The sequence below is a fragment of the Pipistrellus hanaki genome (assembly GCF_964339955.1).
Source record: "Pipistrellus hanaki genome assembly, chromosome: 12".
NCBI classification, from domain to species: Eukaryota; Metazoa; Chordata; class Mammalia; order Chiroptera; family Vespertilionidae; genus Pipistrellus; species Pipistrellus hanaki.
The window spans coordinates 64,274,382-64,290,698 of record NC_140514.1 but is presented as its reverse complement, the minus strand read 5'-3'; positions in this window follow the sequence as shown (position 1 = coordinate 64,290,698).

Here is a 16,317-nt window from a genome sequence, read left to right as displayed (position 1 = left end):
TAACACACATTTACCACTCTAGTCTCCTTTAAGTAAAGAATATAGGATTCATACAGTGTTTCATGTAATCTTAACTCGAATTAAGGATTTCCCGGATCTTAGCTACCTTTTCTACACTAAGAACTGACTTGGAGAATTTCTTTCAGCTGTTCTAAACAAGTTCACATCTGTTTACAGTCATTTTCACTGAATTAATCATGTTTTCATGTAGTTTCCTATATTCTGCCTTCTGGTCCAAGTATAAGCTTTGCCCTCTTTATCAAACAACTTCCTACACACTGTTAAGTACTGAGGCAGCTATTGAACATTGTCTCTCAACTGTGTTATAGAGTGTAGTACTACATTTCAGTGAAGTGTAAGGCTTTCCAAAGCTGCCGAACGTGTTTCTTTCTCTATTTCAATGGTATTCTGCCTTGTATAACAGACATTTACCACTCTAGTCTCCTTTAAGTAAAGAATGTAGGATTCATACAGTGTTTCATGTGATCTTAACTGGAATTAAGTATTTCCCTTATCTTACCTACCTTTTCTACACTAAGAACTGACTTGGAGATTCTCTTTCAGCTGTTCTAAACAAGTTCTCATCTGTTTACAGTCATTTTCACTGAATTATTCATGTTTTCATGTAGTTTCCTATATTCTGCCTTCTGGCCCAAGTATAAGCTTTGCCCACTTTATCAAACAACTTCCTACACACTGTTATGAACTGAGGCAGCTCGGGAACATTGTCTCTCAACTGTGTTATAGAGTGTAGTACTACATTTCAGTGAAGTGTAAGGCTTTCCAAAGCTGCCGAACGTGTTTCTTTCTCTATTTCAATGGTATTCTGCCTTGTATAACACACATTTACCACTCTAGTCTCCTTTAAGTAAACAATATAGGATTCATACAGTGTTTCATGTGATCTTAACTGGAATTAAGGATTTTCCTTCTCTTAGCTACCTTTTCTACACTAAGAACTGAATTGGAGATTCTCTTTCAGCTGTTCTAAACAAGTTCTCATCTGTTTACAGTCATTTTCACTGAATTATTCATGTTTTCATGTAGTTTCCTATATTCTGCCTTCTGGCCCAAGTATAAGCTTTGCCCACTTTATCAAACAACTTCCTACACACTGTTATGAACTGAGGCAGCTCGGGAACATTGTCTCTCAACTGTGTTATAGAGTGTAGTACTACATTTCAGTGAAGTGTAAGGCTTTCCAAAGCTGCCGAACGTGTTTCTTTCTCTATTTCAATGGTATTCTGCCTTGTATAACACACATTTACCACTCTAGTCTCCTTTAAGTAAACAATATAGGATTCATACAGTGTTTCTTGTGATCTTAACTGGAATTAAGGATTTTCCTTCTCTTAGCTACCTTTTCTACACTAAGAACTGACTTGGAGATTCTCTTTCAGCTGTTCTAAACAAGTTCTCATCTGTTTACAGTCATTTTCACTGAATAATTCATGTTTTCATGTAGTTTCCTATATTCTGCCTTCTGGCCCAAGTATAAGCTTTGCCCACTTTATCAAACAACTTCCTACACACTGTTATGAACTAGTTGAGCGAGCTAGGGAACATTGTCTCTCAACTGTGATATATAAAGTGTAGTACTACATTTCAGTGAAGTGTAAGGCTTTCCAAAGCTGCTCAACGTGTTTCTTTCTCTATTTCAATGGTATTCTGCCTTGTATAACACACATTTACCACTCTAGTCTCCTTTAAGTAAAGAATATAGGATTCATACAGTGTTTCATGTAATCTTAACTCGAATTAAGGATTTCCCGGATCTTAGCTACCTTTTCTACACTAAGAACTGACTTGGAGAATTTCTTTCAGCTGTTCTAAACAAGTTCACATCTGTTTACAGTCATTTTCACTGAATTAATCATGTTTTCATGTAGTTTCCTATATTCTGCCTTCTGGTCCAAGTATAAGCTTTGCCCTCTTTATCAAACAACTTCCTACACACTGTTAAGTACTGAGGCAGCTATTGAACATTGTCTCTCAACTGTGTTATAGAGTGTAGTACTACATTTCAGTGAAGTGTAAGGCTTTCCAAAGCTGCCGAACGTGTTTCTTTCTCTATTTCAATGGTATTCTGCCTTGTATAACAGACATTTACCACTCTAGTCTCCTTTAAGTAAAGAATGTAGGATTCATACAGTGTTTCATGTGATCTTAACTGGAATTAAGTATTTCCCTTATCTTACCTACCTTTTCTACACTAAGAACTGACTTGGAGATTCTCTTTCAGCTGTTCTAAACAAGTTCTCATCTGTTTACAGTCATTTTCACTGAATTATTCATGTTTTCATGTAGTTTCCTATATTCTGCCTTCTGGCCCAAGTATAAGCTTTGCCCACTTTATCAAACAACTTCCTACACACTGTTATGAACTGAGGCAGCTCGGGAACATTGTCTCTCAACTGTGTTATAGAGTGTAGTACTACATTTCAGTGAAGTGTAAGGCTTTCCAAAGCTGCCGAACGTGTTTCTTTCTCTATTTCAATGGTATTCTGCCTTGTATAACACACATTTACCACTCTAGTCTCCTTTAAGTAAACAATATAGGATTCATACAGTGTTTCTTGTGATCTTAACTGGAATTAAGGATTTTCCTTCTCTTAGCTACCTTTTCTACACTAAGAACTGACTTGGAGATTCTCTTTCAGCTGTTCTAAACAAGTTCTCATCTGTTTACAGTCATTTTCACTGAATAATTCATGTTTTCATGTAGTTTCCTATATTCTGCCTTCTGGCCCAAGTATAAGCTTTGCCCACTTTATCAAACAACTTCCTACACACTGTTATGAACTGAGCGAGCTAGGGAACATTGTCTCTCAACTGTGATATATAAAGTGTAGTACTACATTTCAGTGAAGTGTAAGGCTTTCCAAAGCTGCTCAACGTGTTTCTTTCTCTATTTCAATGGTATTCTGCCTTGTATAACACACATTTACCACTCTAGTCTCCTTTAAGTAAAGAATATAGGATTCATACAGTGTTTCATGTAATCTTAACTCGAATTAAGGATTTCCCGGATCTTAGCTACCTTTTCTACACTAAGAACTGACTTGGAGAATTTCTTTCAGCTGTTCTAAACAAGTTCACATCTGTTTACAGTCATTTTCACTGAATTAATCATGTTTTCATGTAGTTTCCTATATTCTGCCTTCTGGTCCAAGTATAAGCTTTGCCCTCTTTATCAAACAACTTCCTACACACTGTTAAGTACTGAGGCAGCTATTGAACATTGTCTCTCAACTGTGTTATAGAGTGTAGTACTACATTTCAGTGAAGTGTAAGGCTTTCCAAAGCTGCCGAACGTGTTTCTTTCTCTATTTCAATGGTATTCTGCCTTGTATAACACACATTTACCACTCTAGTCTCCTTTAAGTAAACAATATAGGATTCATACAGTGTTTCATGTGATCTTAACTGGAATTAAGGATTTTCCTTCTCTTAGCTACCTTTTCTACACTAAGAACTGAATTGGAGATTCTCTTTCAGCTGTTCTAAACAAGTTCTCATCTGTTTACAGTCATTTTCACTGAATTATTCATGTTTTCATGTAGTTTCCTATATTCTGCCTTCTGGCCCAAGTATAAGCTTTGCCCACTTTATCAAACAACTTCCTACACACTGTTATGAACTGAGGCAGCTCGGGAACATTGTCTCTCAACTGTGTTATAGAGTGTAGTACTACATTTCAGTGAAGTGTAAGGCTTTCCAAAGCTGCCGAACGTGTTTCTTTCTCTATTTCAATGGTATTCTGCCTTGTATAACACACATTTACCACTCTAGTCTCCTTTAAGTAAACAATATAGGATTCATACAGTGTTTCTTGTGATCTTAACTGGAATTAAGGATTTTCCTTCTCTTAGCTACCTTTTCTACACTAAGAACTGACTTGGAGATTCTCTTTCAGCTGTTCTAAACAAGTTCTCATCTGTTTACAGTCATTTTCACTGAATAATTCATGTTTTCATGTAGTTTCCTATATTCTGCCTTCTGGCCCAAGTATAAGCTTTGCCCACTTTATCAAACAACTTCCTACACACTGTTATGAACTAGTTGAGCGAGCTAGGGAACATTGTCTCTCAACTGTGATATATAAAGTGTAGTACTACATTTCAGTGAAGTGTAAGGCTTTCCAAAGCTGCTCAACGTGTTTCTTTCTCTATTTCAATGGTATTCTGCCTTGTATAACACACATTTACCACTCTAGTCTCCTTTAAGTAAAGAATATAGGATTCATACAGTGTTTCATGTAATCTTAACTCGAATTAAGGATTTCCCGGATCTTAGCTACCTTTTCTACACTAAGAACTGACTTGGAGAATTTCTTTCAGCTGTTCTAAACAAGTTCACATCTGTTTACAGTCATTTTCACTGAATTAATCATGTTTTCATGTAGTTTCCTATATTCTGCCTTCTGGTCCAAGTATAAGCTTTGCCCTCTTTATCAAACAACTTCCTACACACTGTTAAGTACTGAGGCAGCTATTGAACATTGTCTCTCAACTGTGTTATAGAGTGTAGTACTACATTTCAGTGAAGTGTAAGGCTTTCCAAAGCTGCCGAACGTGTTTCTTTCTCTATTTCAATGGTATTCTGCCTTGTATAACAGACATTTACCACTCTAGTCTCCTTTAAGTAAAGAATGTAGGATTCATACAGTGTTTCATGTGATCTTAACTGGAATTAAGTATTTCCCTTATCTTACCTACCTTTTCTACACTAAGAACTGACTTGGAGATTCTCTTTCAGCTGTTCTAAACAAGTTCTCATCTGTTTACAGTCATTTTCACTGAATTATTCATGTTTTCATGTAGTTTCCTATATTCTGCCTTCTGGCCCAAGTATAAGCTTTGCCCACTTTATCAAACAACTTCCTACACACTGTTATGAACTGAGGCAGCTCGGGAACATTGTCTCTCAACTGTGTTATAGAGTGTAGTACTACATTTCAGTGAAGTGTAAGGCTTTCCAAAGCTGCCGAACGTGTTTCTTTCTCTATTTCAATGGTATTCTGCCTTGTATAACACACATTTACCACTCTAGTCTCCTTTAAGTAAACAATATAGGATTCATACAGTGTTTCTTGTGATCTTAACTGGAATTAAGGATTTTCCTTCTCTTAGCTACCTTTTCTACACTAAGAACTGACTTGGAGATTCTCTTTCAGCTGTTCTAAACAAGTTCTCATCTGTTTACAGTCATTTTCACTGAATAATTCATGTTTTCATGTAGTTTCCTATATTCTGCCTTCTGGCCCAAGTATAAGCTTTGCCCACTTTATCAAACAACTTCCTACACACTGTTATGAACTGAGCGAGCTAGGGAACATTGTCTCTCAACTGTGATATATAAAGTGTAGTACTACATTTCAGTGAAGTGTAAGGCTTTCCAAAGCTGCTCAACGAGTTTCTTTCTCTATTTCAATGGTATTCTGCCTTGTATAACACACATTTACCACTCTAGTCTCCTTTAAGTAAAGAATATAGGATTCATACAGTGTTTCATGTAATCTTAACTCGAATTAAGGATTTCCCGGATCTTAGCTACCTTTTCTACACTAAGAACTGACTTGGAGAATCTCTTTCAGCTGTTCTAAACAAGTTCACATCTGTTTACAGTCATTTTCACTGAATTAATCATGTTTTCATGTAGTTTCCTATATTCTGCCTTCTGGTCCAAGTATAAGCTTTGCCCTCTTTATCAAACAACTTCCTACACACTGTTAAGTACTGAGGCAGCTATTGAACATTGTCTCTCAACTGTGTTATAGAGTGTAGTACTACATTTCAGTGAAGTGTAAGGCTTTCCAAAGCTGCCGAACGTGTTTCTTTCTCTATTTCAATGGTATTCTGCCTTGTATAACAGACATTTACCACTCTAGTCTCCTTTAAGTAAAGAATGTAGGATTCATACAGTGTTTCATGTGATCTTAACTGGAATTAAGGATTTTCCTTCTCTTAGCTACCTTTTCTACACTAAGAACTGAATTGGAGATTCTCTTTCAGCTGTTCTAAACAAGTTCTCATCTGTTTACAGTCATTTTCACTGAATTATTCATGTTTTCATGTAGTTTCCTATATTCTGCCTTCTGGCCCAAGTATAAGCTTTGCCCACTTTATCAAACAACTTCCTACACACTGTTATGAACTGAGGCAGCTCGGGAACATTGTCTCTCAACTGTGTTATAGAGTGTAGTACTACATTTCAGTGAAGTGTAAGGCTTTCCAAAGCTGCCGAACGTGTTTCTTTCTCTATTTCAATGGTATTCTGCCTTGTATAACACACATTTACCACTCTAGTCTCCTTTAAGTAAACAATATAGGATTCATACAGTGTTTCTTGTGATCTTAACTGGAATTAAGGATTTTCCTTCTCTTAGCTACCTTTTCTACACTAAGAACTGACTTGGAGATTCTCTTTCAGCTGTTCTAAACAAGTTCTCATCTGTTTACAGTCATTTTCACTGAATAATTCATGTTTTCATGTAGTTTCCTATATTCTGCCTTCTGGCCCAAGTATAAGCTTTGCCCACTTTATCAAACAACTTCCTACACACTGTTATGAACTAGTTGAGCGAGCTAGGGAACATTGTCTCTCAACTGTGATATATAAAGTGTAGTACTACATTTCAGTGAAGTGTAAGGCTTTCCAAAGCTGCTCAACGTGTTTCTTTCTCTATTTCAATGGTATTCTGCCTTGTATAACACACATTTACCACTCTAGTCTCCTTTAAGTAAAGAATATAGGATTCATACAGTGTTTCATGTAATCTTAACTCGAATTAAGGATTTCCCGGATCTTAGCTACCTTTTCTACACTAAGAACTGACTTGGAGAATTTCTTTCAGCTGTTCTAAACAAGTTCACATCTGTTTACAGTCATTTTCACTGAATTAATCATGTTTTCATGTAGTTTCCTATATTCTGCCTTCTGGTCCAAGTATAAGCTTTGCCCTCTTTATCAAACAACTTCCTACACACTGTTAAGTACTGAGGCAGCTATTGAACATTGTCTCTCAACTGTGTTATAGAGTGTAGTACTACATTTCAGTGAAGTGTAAGGCTTTCCAAAGCTGCCGAACGTGTTTCTTTCTCTATTTCAATGGTATTCTGCCTTGTATAACAGACATTTACCACTCTAGTCTCCTTTAAGTAAAGAATGTAGGATTCATACAGTGTTTCATGTGATCTTAACTGGAATTAAGTATTTCCCTTATCTTACCTACCTTTTCTACACTAAGAACTGACTTGGAGATTCTCTTTCAGCTGTTCTAAACAAGTTCTCATCTGTTTACAGTCATTTTCACTGAATTATTCATGTTTTCATGTAGTTTCCTATATTCTGCCTTCTGGCCCAAGTATAAGCTTTGCCCACTTTATCAAACAACTTCCTACACACTGTTATGAACTGAGGCAGCTCGGGAACATTGTCTCTCAACTGTGTTATAGAGTGTAGTACTACATTTCAGTGAAGTGTAAGGCTTTCCAAAGCTGCCGAACGTGTTTCTTTCTCTATTTCAATGGTATTCTGCCTTGTATAACACACATTTACCACTCTAGTCTCCTTTAAGTAAACAATATAGGATTCATACAGTGTTTCTTGTGATCTTAACTGGAATTAAGGATTTTCCTTCTCTTAGCTACCTTTTCTACACTAAGAACTGACTTGGAGATTCTCTTTCAGCTGTTCTAAACAAGTTCTCATCTGTTTACAGTCATTTTCACTGAATAATTCATGTTTTCATGTAGTTTCCTATATTCTGCCTTCTGGCCCAAGTATAAGCTTTGCCCACTTTATCAAACAACTTCCTACACACTGTTATGAACTGAGCGAGCTAGGGAACATTGTCTCTCAACTGTGATATATAAAGTGTAGTACTACATTTCAGTGAAGTGTAAGGCTTTCCAAAGCTGCTCAACGAGTTTCTTTCTCTATTTCAATGGTATTCTGCCTTGTATAACACACATTTACCACTCTAGTCTCCTTTAAGTAAAGAATATAGGATTCATACAGTGTTTCATGTAATCTTAACTCGAATTAAGGATTTCCCGGATCTTAGCTACCTTTTCTACACTAAGAACTGACTTGGAGAATCTCTTTCAGCTGTTCTAAACAAGTTCACATCTGTTTACAGTCATTTTCACTGAATTAATCATGTTTTCATGTAGTTTCCTATATTCTGCCTTCTGGTCCAAGTATAAGCTTTGCCCTCTTTATCAAACAACTTCCTACACACTGTTAAGTACTGAGGCAGCTATTGAACATTGTCTCTCAACTGTGTTATAGAGTGTAGTACTACATTTCAGTGAAGTGTAAGGCTTTCCAAAGCTGCCGAACGTGTTTCTTTCTCTATTTCAATGGTATTCTGCCTTGTATAACAGACATTTACCACTCTAGTCTCCTTTAAGTAAAGAATGTAGGATTCATACAGTGTTTCATGTGATCTTAACTAGAATTAAGTATTTCCCTTATCTTACCTACCTTTTCTACACTAAGAACTGACTTGGAGATTCTCTTTCAGCTGTTCTAAACCAGTTCTCATCTGTTTACAGTCATTTTCACTGAATTATTCATGTTTTCATGTACTTTCCTATATTCTGCCTTCTGGCCCAAGTATAAGCTTTGCCCTCTTTATCAAACACCTTCCTACACACTGTTATGAACTGAGGCAGCTTGGGAACATTGTCTCTCAACTGTGTTATAGAGTGTAGTACTATATTTCAGTGAAGTGTAAGGCTTTCCAAAGCTGCCGAACGTTTTTCTTTCTCTATTTCAATGGTATTCTGCCTTGTATAACACACATTTACCACTCTAGTCTCCTTTAAGTAAACAATATAGGATTCATACAGTGTTTCATGTGATCTTAACTGGAATTAAGGATTTTCCTTCTCTTAGCTACCTTTTCTACACTAAGAACTGAATTGGAGATTCTCTTTCAGCTGTTCTAAACAAGTTCTCATCTGTTTACAGTCATTTTCACTGAATTATTCATGTTTTCATGTAGTTTCCTATATTCTGCCTTCTGGCCCAAGTATAAGCTTTGCCCACTTTATCAAACAACTTCCTACACACTGTTATGAACTGAGGCAGCTCGGGAACATTGTCTCTCAACTGTGTTATAGAGTGTAGTACTACATTTCAGTGAAGTGTAAGGCTTTCCAAAGCTGCCGAACGTGTTTCTTTCTCTATTTCAATGGTATTCTGCCTTGTATAACACACATTTACCACTCTAGTCTCCTTTAAGTAAACAATATAGGATTCATACAGTGTTTCTTGTGATCTTAACTGGAATTAAGGATTTTCCTTCTCTTAGCTACCTTTTCTACACTAAGAACTGACTTGGAGATTCTCTTTCAGCTGTTCTAAACAAGTTCTCATCTGTTTACAGTCATTTTCACTGAATAATTCATGTTTTCATGTAGTTTCCTATATTCTGCCTTCTGGCCCAAGTATAAGCTTTGCCCACTTTATCAAACAACTTCCTACACACTGTTATGAACTGAGCGAGCTAGGGAACATTGTCTCTCAACTGTGATATATAAAGTGTAGTACTACATTTCAGTGAAGTGTAAGGCTTTCCAAAGCTGCTCAACGTGTTTCTTTCTCTATTTCAATGGTATTCTGCCTTGTATAACACACATTTACCACTCTAGTCTCCTTTAAGTAAAGAATATAGGATTCATACAGTGTTTCATGTAATCTTAACTCGAATTAAGGATTTCCCGGATCTTAGCTACCTTTTCTACACTAAGAACTGACTTGGAGAATTTCTTTCAGTTGTTCTAAACAAGTTCACATCTGTTTACAGTCATTTTCACTGAATTAATCATGTTTTCATGTAGTTTCCTATATTCTGCCTTCTGGTCCAAGTATAAGCTTTGCCCTCTTTATCAAACAACTTCCTACACACTGTTAAGTACTGAGGCAGCTATTGAACATTGTCTCTCAACTGTGTTATAGAGTGTAGTACTACATTTCAGTGAAGTGTAAGGCTTTCCAAAGCTGCCGAACGTGTTTCTTTCTCTATTTCAATGGTATTCTGCCTTGTATAACAGACATTTACCACTCTAGTCTCCTTTAAGTAAAGAATGTAGGATTCATACAGTGTTTCATGTGATCTTAACTGGAATTAAGTATTTCCCTTATCTTACCTACCTTTTCTACACTAAGAACTGACTTGGAGATTCTCTTTCAGCTGTTCTAAACAAGTTCTCATCTGTTTACAGTCATTTTCACTGAATAATTCATGTTTTCATGTAGTTTCCTATATTCTGCCTTCTGGCCCAAGTATAAGCTTTGCCCACTTTATCAAACAACTTCCTACACACTGTTATGAACTGAGCGAGCTAGGGAACATTGTCTCTCAACTGTGATATATAAAGTGTAGTACTACATTTCAGTGAAGTGTAAGGCTTTCCAAAGCTGCTCAACGTGTTTCTTTCTCTATTTCAATGGTATTCTGCCTTGTATAACACACATTTACCACTCTAGTCTCCTTTAAGTAAAGAATATAGGATTCATACAGTGTTTCATGTAATCTTAACTCGAATTAAGGATTTCCCGGATCTTAGCTACCTTTTCTACACTAAGAACTGACTTGGAGAATCTCTTTCAGCTGTTCTAAACAAGTTCACATCTGTTTACAGTCATTTTCACTGAATTAATCATGTTTTCATGTAGTTTCCTATATTCTGCCTTCTGGTCCAAGTATAAGCTTTGCCCTCTTTATCAAACAACTTCCTACACACTGTTAAGTACTGAGGCAGCTATTGAACATTGTCTCTCAACTGTGTTATAGAGTGTAGTACTACATTTCAGTGAAGTGTAAGGCTTTCCAAAGCTGCCGAACGTGTTTCTTTCTCTATTTCAATGGTATTCTGCCTTGTATAACAGACATTTACCACTCTAGTCTCCTTTAAGTAAAGAATGTAGGATTCATACAGTGTTTCATGTGATCTTAACTGGAATTAAGTATTTCCCTTATCTTACCTACCTTTTCTACACTAAGAACTGACTTGGAGATTCTCTTTCAGCTGTTCTAAACCAGTTCTCATCTGTTTACAGTCATTTTCACTGAATTATTCATGTTTTTATGTACTTTCCTATATTCTGCCTTCTGGCCCAAGTATAAGCTTTGCCCTCTTTATCAAACACCTTCCTACACACTGTTATGAACTGAGGCAGCTTGGGAACATTGTCTCTCAACTGTGTTATAGAGTGTAGTACTATATTTCAGTGAAGTGTAAGGCTTTCCAAAGCTGCCGAACGTTTTTCTTTCTCTATTTCAATGGTATTCTGCCTTGTATAACACACATTTACCACTCTAGTCTCCTTTAAGTAAACAATATAGGATTCATACAGTGTTTCATGTGATCTTAACTGGAATTAAGGATTTTCCTTCTCTTAGCTACCTTTTCTACACTAAGAACTGAATTGGAGATTCTCTTTCAGCTGTTCTAAACAAGTTCTCATCTGTTTACAGTCATTTTCACTGAATTATTCATGTTTTCATGTAGTTTCCTATATTCTGCCTTCTGGCCCAAGTATAAGCTTTGCCCACTTTATCAAACAACTTCCTACACACTGTTATGAACTGAGGCAGCTCGGGAACATTGTCTCTCAACTGTGATATATAAAGTGTAGTACTACATTTCAGTGAAGTGTAAGGCTTTCCAAAGCTGCTCAACGTGTTTCTTTCTCTATTTCAATGGTATTCTGCCTTGTATAACACACATTTACCACTCTAGTCTCCTTTAAGTAAAGAATATAGGATTCATACAGTGTTTCATGTAATCTTAACTCGAATTAAGGATTTCCCGGATCTTAGCTACCTTTTCTACACTAAGAACTGACTTGGAGAATTTCTTTCAGCTGTTCTAAACAAGTTCACATCTGTTTACAGTCATTTTCACTGAATTAATCATGTTTTCATGTAGTTTCCTATATTCTGCCTTCTGGTCCAAGTATAAGCTTTGCCCTCTTTATCAAACAACTTCCTACACACTGTTAAGTACTGAGGCAGCTATTGAACATTGTCTCTCAACTGTGTTATAGAGTGTAGTACTACATTTCAGTGAAGTGTAAGGCTTTCCAAAGCTGCCGAACGTGTTTCTTTCTCTATTTCAATGGTATTCTGCCTTGTATAACAGACATTTACCACTCTAGTCTCCTTTAAGTAAAGAATGTAGGATTCATACAGTGTTTCATGTGATCTTAACTGGAATTAAGTATTTCCCTTATCTTACCTACCTTTTCTACACTAAGAACTGACTTGGAGATTCTCTTTCAGCTGTTCTAAACAAGTTCTCATCTGTTTACAGTCATTTTCACTGAATTATTCATGTTTTCATGTAGTTTCCTATATTCTGCCTTCTGGCCCAAGTATAAGCTTTGCCCACTTTATCAAACAACTTCCTACACACTGTTATGAACTGAGGCAGCTCGGGAACATTGTCTCTCAACTGTGTTATAGAGTGTAGTACTACATTTCAGTGAAGTGTAAGGCTTTCCAAAGCTGCCGAACGTGTTTCTTTCTCTATTTCAATGGTATTCTGCCTTGTATAACACACATTTACCACTCTAGTCTCCTTTAAGTAAACAATATAGGATTCATACAGTGTTTCTTGTGATCTTAACTGGAATTAAGGATTTTCCTTCTCTTAGCTACCTTTTCTACACTAAGAACTGACTTGGAGATTCTCTTTCAGCTGTTCTAAACAAGTTCTCATCTGTTTACAGTCATTTTCACTGAATAATTCATGTTTTCATGTAGTTTCCTATATTCTGCCTTCTGGCCCAAGTATAAGCTTTGCCCACTTTATCAAACAACTTCCTACACACTGTTATGAACTGAGCGAGCTAGGGAACATTGTCTCTCAACTGTGATATATAAAGTGTAGTACTACATTTCAGTGAAGTGTAAGGCTTTCCAAAGCTGCTCAACGTGTTTCTTTCTCTATTTCAATGGTATTCTGCCTTGTATAACACACATTTACCACTCTAGTCTCCTTTAAGTAAAGAATATAGGATTCATACAGTGTTTCATGTAATCTTAACTCGAATTAAGGATTTCCCGGATCTTAGCTACCTTTTCTACACTAAGAACTGACTTGGAGAATCTCTTTCAGCTGTTCTAAACAAGTTCACATCTGTTTACAGTCATTTTCACTGAATTAATCATGTTTTCATGTAGTTTCCTATATTCTGCCTTCTGGTCCAAGTATAAGCTTTGCCCTCTTTATCAAACAACTTCCTACACACTGTTAAGTACTGAGGCAGCTATTGAACATTGTCTCTCAACTGTGTTATAGAGTGTAGTACTACATTTCAGTGAAGTGTAAGGCTTTCCAAAGCTGCCGAACGTGTTTCTTTCTCTATTTCAATGGTATTCTGCCTTGTATAACAGACATTTACCACTCTAGTCTCCTTTAAGTAAAGAATGTAGGATTCATACAGTGTTTCATGTGATCTTAACTGGAATTAAGTATTTCCCTTATCTTACCTACCTTTTCTACACTAAGAACTGACTTGGAGATTCTCTTTCAGCTGTTCTAAACAAGTTCTCATCTGTTTACAGTCATTTTCACTGAATTATTCATGTTTTCATGTAGTTTCCTATATTCTGCCTTCTGGCCCAAGTATAAGCTTTGCCCACTTTATCAAACAACTTCCTACACACTGTTATGAACTGAGGCAGCTCGGGAACATTGTCTCTCAACTGTGTTATAGAGTGTAGTACTACATTTCAGTGAAGTGTAAGGCTTTCCAAAGCTGCCGAACGTGTTTCTTTCTCTATTTCAATGGTATTCTGCCTTGTATAACACACATTTACCACTCTAGTCTCCTTTAAGTAAACAATATAGGATTCATACAGTGTTTCTTGTGATCTTAACTGGAATTAAGGATTTTCCTTCTCTTAGCTACCTTTTCTACACTAAGAACTGACTTGGAGATTCTCTTTCAGCTGTTCTAAACAAGTTCTCATCTGTTTACAGTCATTTTCACTGAATAATTCATGTTTTCATGTAGTTTCCTATATTCTGCCTTCTGGCCCAAGTATAAGCTTTGCCCACTTTATCAAACAACTTCCTACACACTGTTATGAACTGAGCGAGCTAGGGAACATTGTCTCTCAACTGTGATATATAAAGTGTAGTACTACATTTCAGTGAAGTGTAAGGCTTTCCAAAGCTGCTCAACGTGTTTCTTTCTCTATTTCAATGGTATTCTGCCTTGTATAACACACATTTACCACTCTAGTCTCCTTTAAGTAAAGAATATAGGATTCATACAGTGTTTCATGTAATCTTAACTCGAATTAAGGATTTCCCGGATCTTAGCTACCTTTTCTACACTAAGAACTGACTTGGAGAATCTCTTTCAGCTGTTCTAAACAAGTTCACATCTGTTTACAGTCATTTTCACTGAATTAATCATGTTTTCATGTAGTTTCCTATATTCTGCCTTCTGGTCCAAGTATAAGCTTTGCCCTCTTTATCAAACAACTTCCTACACACTGTTAAGTACTGAGGCAGCTATTGAACATTGTCTCTCAACTGTGTTATAGAGTGTAGTACTACATTTCAGTGAAGTGTAAGGCTTTCCAAAGCTGCCGAACGTGTTTCTTTCTCTATTTCAATGGTATTCTGCCTTGTATAACAGACATTTACCACTCTAGTCTCCTTTAAGTAAAGAATGTAGGATTCATACAGTGTTTCATGTGATCTTAACTGGAATTAAGTATTTCCCTTATCTTACCTACCTTTTCTACACTAAGAACTGACTTGGAGATTCTCTTTCAGCTGTTCTAAACAAGTTCTCATCTGTTTACAGTCATTTTCACTGAATTATTCATGTTTTCATGTAGTTTCCTATATTCTGCCTTCTGGCCCAAGTATAAGCTTTGCCCACTTTATCAAACAACTTCCTACACACTGTTATGAACTGAGGCAGCTCGGGAACATTGTCTCTCAACTGTGTTATAGAGTGTAGTACTACATTTCAGTGAAGTGTAAGGCTTTCCAAAGCTGCCGAACGTGTTTCTTTCTCTATTTCAATGGTATTCTGCCTTGTATAACACACATTTACCACTCTAGTCTCCTTTAAGTAAACAATATAGGATTCATACAGTGTTTCTTGTGATCTTAACTGGAATTAAGGATTTTCCTTCTCTTAGCTACCTTTTCTACACTAAGAACTGACTTGGAGATTCTCTTTCAGCTGTTCTAAACAAGTTCTCATCTGTTTACAGTCATTTTCACTGAATAATTCATGTTTTCATGTAGTTTCCTATATTCTGCCTTCTGGCCCAAGTATAAGCTTTGCCCACTTTATCAAACAACTTCCTACACACTGTTATGAACTGAGCGAGCTAGGGAACATTGTCTCTCAACTGTGATATATAAAGTGTAGTACTACATTTCAGTGAAGTGTAAGGCTTTCCAAAGCTGCTCAACGTGTTTCTTTCTCTATTTCAATGGTATTCTGCCTTGTATAACACACATTTACCACTCTAGTCTCCTTTAAGTAAAGAATATAGGATTCATACAGTGTTTCATGTAATCTTAACTCGAATTAAGGATTTCCCGGATCTTAGCTACCTTTTCTACACTAAGAACTGACTTGGAGAATCTCTTTCAGCTGTTCTAAACAAGTTCACATCTGTTTACAGTCATTTTCACTGAATTAATCATGTTTTCATGTAGTTTCCTATATTCTGCCTTCTGGTCCAAGTATAAGCTTTGCCCTCTTTATCAAACAACTTCCTACACACTGTTAAGTACTGAGGCAGCTATTGAACATTGTCTCTCAACTGTGTTATAGAGTGTAGTACTACATTTCAGTGAAGTGTAAGGCTTTCCAAAGCTGCCGAACGTGTTTCTTTCTCTATTTCAATGGTATTCTGCCTTGTATAACAGACATTTACCACTCTAGTCTCCTTTAAGTAAAGAATGTAGGATTCATACAGTGTTTCATGTGATCTTAACTGGAATTAAGTATTTCCCTTATCTTACCTACCTTTTCTACACTAAGAACTGACTTGGAGATTCTCTTTCAGCTGTTCTAAACAAGTTCTCATCTGTTTACAGTCATTTTCACTGAATTATTCATGTTTTCATGTAGTTTCCTATATTCTGCCTTCTGGCCCAAGTATAAGCTTTGCCCACTTTATCAAACAACTTCCTACACACTGTTATGAACTGAGGCAGCTCGGGAACATTGTCTCTCAACTGTGTTATAGAGTGTAGTACTACATTTCAGTGAAGTGTAAGGCTTTCCAAAGCTGCCGAACGTGTTTCTTTCTCTATT